This window comes from Pan troglodytes, chromosome X (assembly GCF_028858775.2).
Source record: "Pan troglodytes isolate AG18354 chromosome X, NHGRI_mPanTro3-v2.0_pri, whole genome shotgun sequence".
Classification (NCBI taxonomy): Eukaryota; Metazoa; Chordata; class Mammalia; order Primates; family Hominidae; genus Pan; species Pan troglodytes.
In genome coordinates this window covers 44,200,483-44,211,233 of record NC_072421.2, presented here as the reverse complement: position 1 = coordinate 44,211,233, position 10,751 = coordinate 44,200,483, and positions in this window count along the sequence as shown.

Sequence of the window (10,751 nt, the reverse complement as noted above, 5' to 3'; positions counted from 1 at the left end):
TAGAAAATGAGGTTGGAGAGATAGACAGGGGCCAGATCATGTAGGAAGTCTTAGGCCACAGGAAAGGGTTTGGCTTTTATTCTAAGTGTGAAGACGATTCACTGGAGTGTTTCTAGTAAGGTAGTAGACAGTCTGGTAAATTTTTACAAGAATTAGTCTGTCGTGGATACTGTAGTGTGCTACTCAAATCTTCCTTTGGAAATGATGCACTCATTCACGCAGCTGCTCGAAGTTGGGAGGCTGACAGCTCATAGCTGTGTCCCTTTCTGCGAGCTGAAGGAAACCCCCTGTCCCAAAGCATGCCCCTTCCTAGGAGTAGTCGAAATCCAATGAGTCGGTACAAAGAACTATTTTAGTTCCAGACCTCCCCGTGGAATCAGCTAAAACCTTTATTGCAATTGCTTCAGAGTTCTGCTTCATCCTCTGCCCAATTTGCTTCCCTCACTCCTTCGCAGGTATTGATCCCAAGGGCACATTCCAATAAGCTTCTTGCATGCAAATCTCCATCACAGAGTCTGCTTCCTGGAAATTCCACCCTGTGAGACACTTAGTGATGTGGAAAGCAGGCTTCTGTGTGGTAAGACTGAAAGCAGTAGACTATCTAGGAGGCCTGGAAAGTTAGTTGTCCAGGCCAGAGACTCTGGTGGCTTGGTCTAGAGTAATAAAGATACAGATCCGTGGAGATCCATGAAGATCCGAATGGAGGGGTTGAGTAGGCTTTTGACTATGTACATTAGAGTTCCAGGGAGAGGTTGGGGCTGGTGATATAATTTGGGAAGCTGTGGGATTGAGTGTAAACAGAGCAATATTTGAAGATGAGCCCCGAGACACCCAACCATTAAATGTGAAATGTTCAATATCTATTTACTCAATTACAAACAGCAGTGATCCCCAAAAGAAATATATATCTAAGAGCTATGACAAATCATGTACTCAGATTACAGTGATTTTACTGTAATCATTCATTATAATCTCCATTATTGCAGCTTTTCAGTGATTATAGCAAGCTGATGTAAAAAAGTGAGTAATAATTGTTTTAAAATCTTTAAAAAACATTTGTGTTTTATATTTCTGGTGTTTGGACACCTGGTTAAACAATCTGCTGCTGTATTTATGTATTTGCTTATTGTCTGCTACTTCCCAGAGAATTTGAGACAACATCCAGCAACACATTTAAACACTAAGTTAACAAAACAAAACAAAAGGAGATGGTGTGTGAGCAGTAAGTGGATGAGGAGAATGTGGACAAGCAGGTGGGCACAGGGAAGGCCGACTGCTGTCTAGGTAGGGAATCTGAGGGACTCCAGCAAAGACCCATTGACCAAGGCCTGAAAATGTTTTTGTTTCATTTTATCGCACTGTCTGAAATGTCACATCAGAAATCCTCTTAGACTGGGGTCTATCAAAATGCACCTTTGGCCCACCAAATGGATTCCTGGCACGTCTCACTTTAGTGTAAATAAGCTTTATCAAGTTGTGGTCAACTCAGGGAAAAAATCTACTCCAAAGATGAAATTCTGGGCAACACTAGCACAAGGTGACTTCAGGATGTTGGGGGACTCAATGATTCTTCCTTCCCCATCACCCTCTGAACTCTTCTTTCTGCCGGCCTCCTTAATGTCAGCTCTTCCTCATGTTTCTCCTTGATTTCCTCTGGAGTGCTTTCAGTGGGTGACTGCCTCCTTTTTCAAGATCCTGCTGATGGTAAGAAGAGGACTCCAAATATGTCCAGTGCTTCCCAGGGGTCAGCAGGCATGCTAAAATGACGCTTTTCACAGCTTGACCTCAGAAGGTTGGGTTCCCTATTTGAAAGGGCTCTATGAAAAAGTGGATGGGTGAAAAATCTAGAATAAAGATATGAAAGCGGGGAAGGCTCTGATAATTTCTATAGGCCTTTGGTCCACCCAGCAGACTGTGGCCCAAGAACCTTTCCCTGGGGCTTGTACCTGCGGGAAGTGCTACTTCCTCTGCCTTAGGTGTCCTACCCTGTTGTCAGCCTGGAGAATTTCTACATTTTGTCTTTAGCCACTCAGCTCCAGGATTTCCTTCTTTGAGAAGCCAAGGAGAGGAGAGTCACCCGGGTCCAGTGAGGCTCTTTCTCCACCCCAACCCATCCAGGCTGGCAGTGCCAAAAACGCCATATGCACAGCTTAGTAGGGTGACCCAGATAGGCGGGCAGGGAAGAGCAGCAGGGTCCCAGTGTTGCTGGCAGATTATTCAATCAAGGCTCTGCAGAGGCTAATCCAGGTGGATTCAAGGGCCCAGTATTCAGCAGGCGTGCAAAAAGTCATATTCAACCAGGGAGCAAGACATCAGCAGCACCTGGGTGCCAGCCATATCCCTGCCCCAAAGGGATCTGTGATGAAAACAGGGTAGTTAAGGTGCCCAGTGCAGACCACAGGCCTCGGACTAGATCTCAGATCCCATCCTCTCACAGAGATGGGTCTGCCTCAGGGTACAGGACCAAGGCTCCATGCCCAGTAGCCATTAGCAATTCCTTATCCTCTGCTCCTTATGTGTAGGGCTCTCCTGTCTGAGCCTAAAAGTGTGTGTTTCCTAGATTTCCTGCTATTATCCTCTGCCAACCCATCCCCACAAAGACACCCTGGACCTGTTTGCCTGAAACCCAGACTGAGGATGGCTAAGTCCTTGTGCGGCAAGCCCATCTTCTCCGCTAACTGTTTCCTGACCACTAAGGCTGTCGTTTCCCTTTGCTCACCCTGGCCACCCCACCATATTGAGTCTGTCCCTGTCCCAGGAGAGGGCATTGTGCCATACATGGGCCCCTTCTCCCTGTCTCAGAGGGACTGCTGTGCAGAACCCTCATTTCCCTCAATGCCGATCCGTGAAGGATGTGATCTGCTGAGTGCTCAAAAGCACCCACCTGATGCCAAACGACGCTTACATTATCCCAATACTGTCTTCTGTCTTTACCTAACCGGAAATTTTTACCATGGATTCATGTGTGGGGGTGGAGAGAAGGTTAGCCCAACTCTGAGAAGCCAAGAGCACCCTTCCTGGGTACACCCAGTGTCAGTCCTAGCCCTTGGAGTAAGCTGGAGAGAGACTGGATTTTTTTTTTTTGGTTTTCTGTGCTTGTTAATTTTAATTTGTTAATTTTGCATTTCAGCCAGATATCCAGCTTCCCTGAGAGGCCAGGCTTGTCATAAATGATCGGATGAAATAAATAATGAATAAATGCTTCTCTCTTGGATTCCAGTTTAAATCCAAGGAGCCCTGGTGAGATCTGAGGACTGGTTCTGTCAATTATTTCTTCCAGACTGACCTTCGGTTACTAATTGGCTCATTTAAATTCATTCTTTTGAGGGCATGTTACAATGGAAGTGAAATAATTAAAGAGCAGAAAACTTGAATTTGTAGTTGGATATGTTTGAAGGTATGTCATTACCATTATGATACTGGGCACCATATGAAATTGTGGTCCTGGGAAATGACAGTGGGTTTTACTTTTTCTCATGCAAGTGATGTTTCGTAGTAAAACCTGGATCCTTGATCGCTACTTGCTTATCTCTCTATCTATACCAAAAATAGTGGCATAAGGCAGTGCTTGCCAACCTTTTTCACATCACATTACACAGAAAAAAAATGATTGCATTTGTTTTGGCACACTGGGTAAATGGATACGGTTACTGAATGCATGGAAGCTAGTAGCTTAGGGGCTGTGGCCACCCAAGTTCCTATTCCTCCGACTGGAGAACTGATGGCCTCCAGATCTCTACATAGATACAACCCATTCGTGGTGGGGTCTGTCATTTGGGGAGACATTAAACAAGCATTTCAAAAAATATGTAATTGCGAATCTTTATGGAGGGAAAACAAAAGCAGTGATAAGAGCATTCTTTCATATGTTTGTTGGCCATTTGTATATCTTCTTTTGTGAAGTAACTCAGGAATGGAAAATCAAACATCATATGTTCTCCCTGATATGTGAGAGCTAAGCTATGAGGACACAAAGGCATAAGAATGATACAATGGACTTTGGGGACTTGGCGGGGAAGAGCGGGAGGGAGGCGAGGGATAAAAGACAACAAATAGTGTGCAGTGTATACTGCTCGAGTGATGGGTGCATCAGGATCTCACAAGTCTCCACTAAAGAACTTACTCATGTAACCAAATACCACCTGTACCCGAATCACTTATGGAAAATAATTTTTTTAAAGCAGCGATAAGAGATTATAATGGAGAATTAATTGTCAGGGGGGTTTCTCAGGAAATGCATCTCTGAGGAAGTGCTATTTCATCCCTTGGGAAATAACCTAAAGGATTTAGCCAACTGAAGAATGGAGAAAATAACCTTCCATGGAGAGGGAACCAAGACAGAAAAGAACTGGATATATCTGAGGATTTATGAGAACTAGATGGCTGGAAGGTTCTGAGGGAGAGCGGAGTGACCAGAGACAAGGGTAGGGAAACAGGCAGAAAAAAGAGCATGCAAGGCCTTGGGAGCCACAGTGCGTCATATCCAAAGTGCATTGAGCAGCTATTGAAAGGGCTTGAGTCTGGACTGACAGGATCAGATTTGCAGTTTTAAAAGATCTACTTGGGCTGCTCGGGTGGTGTAGTAAAAGGGAAACCAGGGCATTTTAGCAAGAGATGACTAATCAGAGAGGAGTTACTAGTGGAGAAAAGTAATTTGAGATGTATTTTTGAAGTAGGAATCATAGTAGACCACAAAGAGATCCTTTATTTCTTTAAAGCTATCATTTATTGTTAGTACTGTAACAACTTCACTTATGTGATCCTATTGAATGCTCAGAACAACTGAACAGCTAGCTCCATTTAACAGATAAGAAAATGCATATTCAATACCAAGATTCAAACCCAGGCCTAGCCAGCTCCAGAAACCTGAGCTTTTAACATTTACGCTTTCCTACAAAACAGGGTGACTTAACAAAGTATCTGTTTCTAAAGACAGTTCTTAGGGCTAAGAAATCAGAATGTGCCTTTAGAAATAATAAGTATTCCTAGTTGTGTGTTAAAGGTAGGAAGCTGAAACCAACAGACTTTCCTGTCCCTAAGCTAAACAATACTGAGCCAGTCAAAATAACTTGGCTACTTGTCCCAGGAAATACTTGCTCCTGGAATACAAAGCTTTGAAGTAACACAAATAGATTATTTATCAAGACTAACAGCTTGCTCATCAAGACTCGCTTTAAGACACCACTTTACTTTGCCTACCAATCCACAACTACTCTATCATAAACTTTTCCAATTCCAACCAGTTTTTTGCCTTGCAAGATCTGCCTTAAAAACAACCCCCAAATTGAAAACCCTGTGAACCCTCCCCCAATGTTTCCACTTTGAGACACTAGTAAGACTGTCAATGCGATGTTCTTCCTTATGCAATGTGTCTGATAAACTTAGCTTTTCTTGATTGACATGTTTTCTGATGATCTTTTGGGAAGTCAATGGTTGGCAAGTGCCTGGTAGGATACTCTTGCTTTGGGGCTTGGCCATCTAAAGGGATGCCTGAGCAGGTTCATGTGAAAGTCCAGTATTCAGTTGTGTGCAGAGTCTGAAAGAAATTCAGTTATTGGGGTTAAAGAATAGAAATTTCTCTTCTGTCGTTTATTAAAGGTACAAACTTGGAATCTAGTTTCGTGCTTATGTAAGACAAATACATTTGCTTCTCAGGATCCCAGATGCAAGCCTTTTCAGGCTTTGTAGAAGACAAAGCTGGATAGAAGCTATATTGGGGTGTGTGTGTGATAGGGAAGAGGGTAGGCATTGGTGGAAGCAGGGCAGAGCCATGTGGTTTTAAATCATTAAAAGTTCTACTTGCTGCTCCAAATTCAGGTGCCTGGAACAGCAGGGATTTAAGGACAGACCAATTGTGGCTTTTAACTCTTGGTTTTCAAAAATATTGAGGTCCATATGGTAGGCTAGACAATAGCCTGGCCGAAGATGTCCACGTCCTAACTCTGGGGCAAATGAATATGTTACCTTACATGGCAAAGGGACTTTGCAGATGTGATTAAGGATTATAAAATAGGGAGATAATCCTCGTGGGCCCAGTGTACTCACAAGGGTTCTCTTAAGAGGGAGGCAGGAGGCTCAAAGTGAGGAGGAGATGGTGCATCCATGGAAACAAGAGATTGGAGTGATGCAGCCACAAGCCAAGGAATGCTAGCAGCCTTTGGAAACAGAAAGAGGCAAGGAATGAGTTCTCCCTTGGAGCTTCCAGAAGGAACCATTCCTGCTAACACCTTGATTTTAGCCCTGTAAGACTCATTTTGAACTTTTGACTTCCAGAACTGTAAAATAATAAGCTTGTGTTGTTTTAAGCTACTAAGCTTGTACCATTTTGCTACAGGGGCAATAGGACATTAATACAGCCAACAAAATTAAAATGGCTGATATAGCAAAGGTGGTCAGGCTGCTTGAGAGAGAAGCTGACTCACCCTCACTCCCTTTGGCCTGTCTGAACTGGCCCCATCTCTCAGTGGACTTACCTTTCAGATGTATCCTCCGGCCAGCTCTACACGGTCTAAATATAAGGCCCATCTAATACCAGCTGCCTCATTGGACCCATCTAGGGGCCTCATACCTGCATCTTCCATGTTTGCTAGTTGATGTGATAGAATAGTCTATAGTAGCCAGATGAATACACGACACCAGGCAAACAGACCTCCTTTGCTCATTTTCTTAATGTAAATCTAATTCACTGCCAGATGTATTACATATTTAGTGTATGTCTGGCATGGGGTACACAGTTTACCAGCTTAGATGTTGATCTTGGCAACTGAAGACAGAGTTGCCAAGGTTTAGTTCCACTGAAATCCCATATAGTGAACCCACGGGACACTTATGTACCATTCCAGATGCCAGCCACTATTAGGTGTATGTTTTCTGAATTTGTACAGCCCCAAATAATCTAGGGTGCTCTGAGGACCTCTAAGGTGGTCCCAGCACTATACAGTGCCTAAAAGAAACACAATTTTGACGCCCAAATCTTAAAAGTAATGTAAATATTTACTATACCACAAAACTCCTAGCCAAACTTAGGAAGCTTCCTTCCTTCCTTCTTTCCTTCTTTCCTTCCTTCTTTCCTTCCGTCTCCTTAGGTTGTCAAAACAGCTTTTGAAAGCCCCTTCTTCTCCCATCATTCTCAGCAAACTAACGCAGGAACAGAAAACCAAACACTGCATGTTCTCACTCATAAGTGGGAGTTGAACAATGAGAACACATGGACACAGGGAGAGGAACATCACACACCAGGGCCTGAGGGGGCAAGAGGACGGAGAGCATTAGGACAAATACCTAATGCATGCAGGGCTTAAGACCTAGATGACGGGTTGATAGGTGCAGCAAACCACCATGGCACATGTATATCTATGTAACAAACCTTCATGTTCTGCACATGTATCCCAGAACTTAAAGTAAAATAAAATCGAAAGAGAAAACCCCTTCTTCTGTCCAGCTGCACTCCTCCATAGCCCCAAGTTGCCTTTCTGAAACTTTCTCCTCTCCCCAGCTCCCTTCTCCTGCTTTCCCCAGATTACTTCCCTGCCCTTTCTAAGGTGAAAGCAATTCCACCTGTCTCATCTCCCATCGATGTTCTTTTCACCCATTACGCAGATGCACACAACAGAGGCTGAAAAACCAAGAAGTTCTAACAAAAAACCTTCCTGAGAGATTAGGGCAGAGGAAAGGCTGCAAATATTAGATATCAGTATTGATCCATGTCACAACTGAAAACAAAGTAAGAGAGTGCAGGCAAATGTGTTGGAGGAAATTCTGGGTGGAGGTGACGCTTCTTAGTTTTCCCAAGAGCGAGGCTGTCTTGAATACTTTAGGATTTCCACTAGAAGGAAACAACACTAATTGGCCAGAAGATGGCACTCTTTTAAAACAAATTGGGGCCGCCCCCTAGCACAGGTGCTGGAAGATAGTCAATCACAGTCGTTAAAGAGCTCCAAGTGCAGAGAAGGGCTGGGCAGACAGGGGAACAGTAAAAGACTGATGGGGTGAACTACGGTCAATGGGACAAATAGGACTTAACAGTCAGCACTTATTAGTTGCAGATGTGGTTTTCTTTACCATTTAGTCATGCCATTTCTATTTTTTACTTCCTGTCTCACTATGTGGTGTCCTTAGTCTCTTGCCACACAGTGATGCTTATGGAGGCCTGAGGATTCTGGTAACTTCCTCTTAAATCGTGCTTCCCCTGCATTCCTAGCACCTCATGCTTTTCTGTAATAGCACTGACCAGAGCCACAATTAATGTGTTCCACAGTATCTACAATCAACTGTGTGCTCCATGAGGTGGGCTGTGTCTTGTACACTGCTGAATCACAGCATGGTGCCTGCCTACCACATAGTAGGTGCTCAATAAGTAGGTGTTGAATGATTGTAAGAAATTCAAGGTAATAACTGCTCGCAAAACTTAAGCAGTGCTTCCTTTCTGCTATTCTAAAAGGTTGATGGAGAAGAGCTGATGCCTACTGAGTGCTTGCTGCGTTAAGCCGTTACCTGCATTATCTCTGTTTTCCCATCAATTCAGTAAGACAGGTACTTCAAGCCACAGTACTTATCTAGGGGCATGTAAAAAGTAAATGACACACGGTGCAGGGGTGCCCTATATCAATCCATCAAGATTCTCATTACTGCACTACTCTGTGGACCTTTAAGCACCCCACCCCCGCCAATCTTCGTCTCTTTCCCTGTCCCTACCTCCCCATCCCCCAGCACACACCCACACCTCTTTCCTCCACTCTATTTCACCCATAGACCTCAGTGGTTTGTGGAAAATATATGAGGCCCATTAATAGGAAAACCTGGTTCCCATTGAGGTGTTACTGTTTGGAGTGTAAATAAATAGTAGCCTTTGATGGATCACACGTGCATTAAGGGGAGGTCTTACTTGAAGGGCCCACAGCCCACCTTGAATGAATGGCAAGTTTCCTCAAGCCAGCTTTTTCACATGAGGCTTCCAAAGCTGCTTTTCAGAAACTTGGCTCCAGGCTGAGACAACCAGTTCACATCAACTGTCACTTTGAGACCTGCTTTTGCCTTCAAACTCTGAAAAGAATGGCCTTGATCAAGGAAGAGAGCCAAGCCCTGGGCTCTGATAGAGGAAAGAGAACTGTTACTATTACCTAGTACCTTCCTTTGTTTTCATCCTCTTCCTCTAATGTCTCAGTCAGCTTCCTTAGGCTAAGGGGCATGCCTTGCACGTTTACCACCACCTCAGTGTAAAGCAAGGAGTATAGTTTGAAAAAATTAATACACTCAATGTTGATGTCCTGTTTGCTGAAATTATATCATAGCACAGAATAAATGTTAACAGAAGAGCGGTGATTTCTATCTCACTGCAAATATGTGGTTTTTCCAATAAAGTCTGACACTGCTCTCGTCAATCGTGACATTCACATAGCAGGAGATAAACACTGCCACGGTATGCTGGGCTGGGGAAGGGTAATTTCTTAAGGGAGATTTCTGGTCTAAGAAGACTTTTTTCTGTCTTTGTTTTTCTTTTTGCCATTCCAACCCAGGCCTCTCCTACTCACTCCAGGTAGTTTTACAAAGTGGTTGCTGATCTTTGTGCTTCTCAGAAAATCAGACATCCAAAAAGAACTTGTAAGTGATGGAAAATGCATCATTTAAGTGATGCAAAACCAAACCTTGCACTTCTTTATCAAGGACTTGAAGACAACTTGGACATGTGAACCAAGCCTTCAAATGTGTTTTATTTTTTATTTTATTTTATTTTTATTTATTTTATTTATTTTTATTTTTTTATTTTTTTTGAGACAGAGTCTCACTCTGTCACCAGGGCTGGAGTGCAGTGGCACGATCTTGGCTCACTGCAACCTCCGCCTCCCTAGTTCAAGCGATTCTCCTGCCTCAGCCTCCTGAATAGCTGGGACTACAGGCACTCGCCACCACGCCCAGCTAATTTTTGTATTTTTAGTAGAGACGGGGTTTCACCATGTTGGCCAGGATGGTCTCGATCTCTTGACCTCGTGATCCGCCCGCCTTGGCCTCCCAAAGTGCTGGGATTACAGGCGTGAGCCACCGTGCCCGGCCTTTTATTTTTTGAGACAGAGTTTTGCTCTTGTCATCCAGGCTGGAGTGCAATGGCGCGATCTCGGCTCACTGCAACCTCTGCCTCCCAGGTTCAAGTGATTCTCCTGTCTCAGCCTCCCAAGTAGTTGGGATTACAGGCATGCACCGCCACGCTGGGCTAATTTTTGTATTTTTAGTAGAGACAGGATTTCACCATGTTGGTCAGGCTGGTCTTGAACTCCTTACCTCAAATAATCCACCTGCCTCGGCCTCCCAAAGTGCTGGGATTAGAGGTGTGAGCCACTGCACCCAACCCAAATGTGTTTTAATTGGTCAGCAATCTTTTCAAGGAATTTGAATATAAATGCTCTTTAGAAGGGCACATACTTCCTAGGTCAGCCAGTCCTCAGTATTCCCAAATGTCTTATGTCTGCTGCTGTTCGTTTTTAGCTGCCCAACTCCTGAAGACATTGAATTTAGGACTCCTCTTTAGAAATGCTTATTTTTCCCTTTGATCTTTCTGTTAGTTTTCTGTAGATGGGGCTCATTCATTGAGACAGAGATTGAATTATTTCCAGGGTTCCTTCCAATTCTGATTTTTTTTTCTTCCATGTAAAGAATAGTGCAGAAATACAACCCTCTAAAGGAAGTTCCCTTACCTAACAGGGATAGGTTCACAGCGAGAGCTCCATTCTATCTATAAAGCCAAAGCTCAAGTCCAC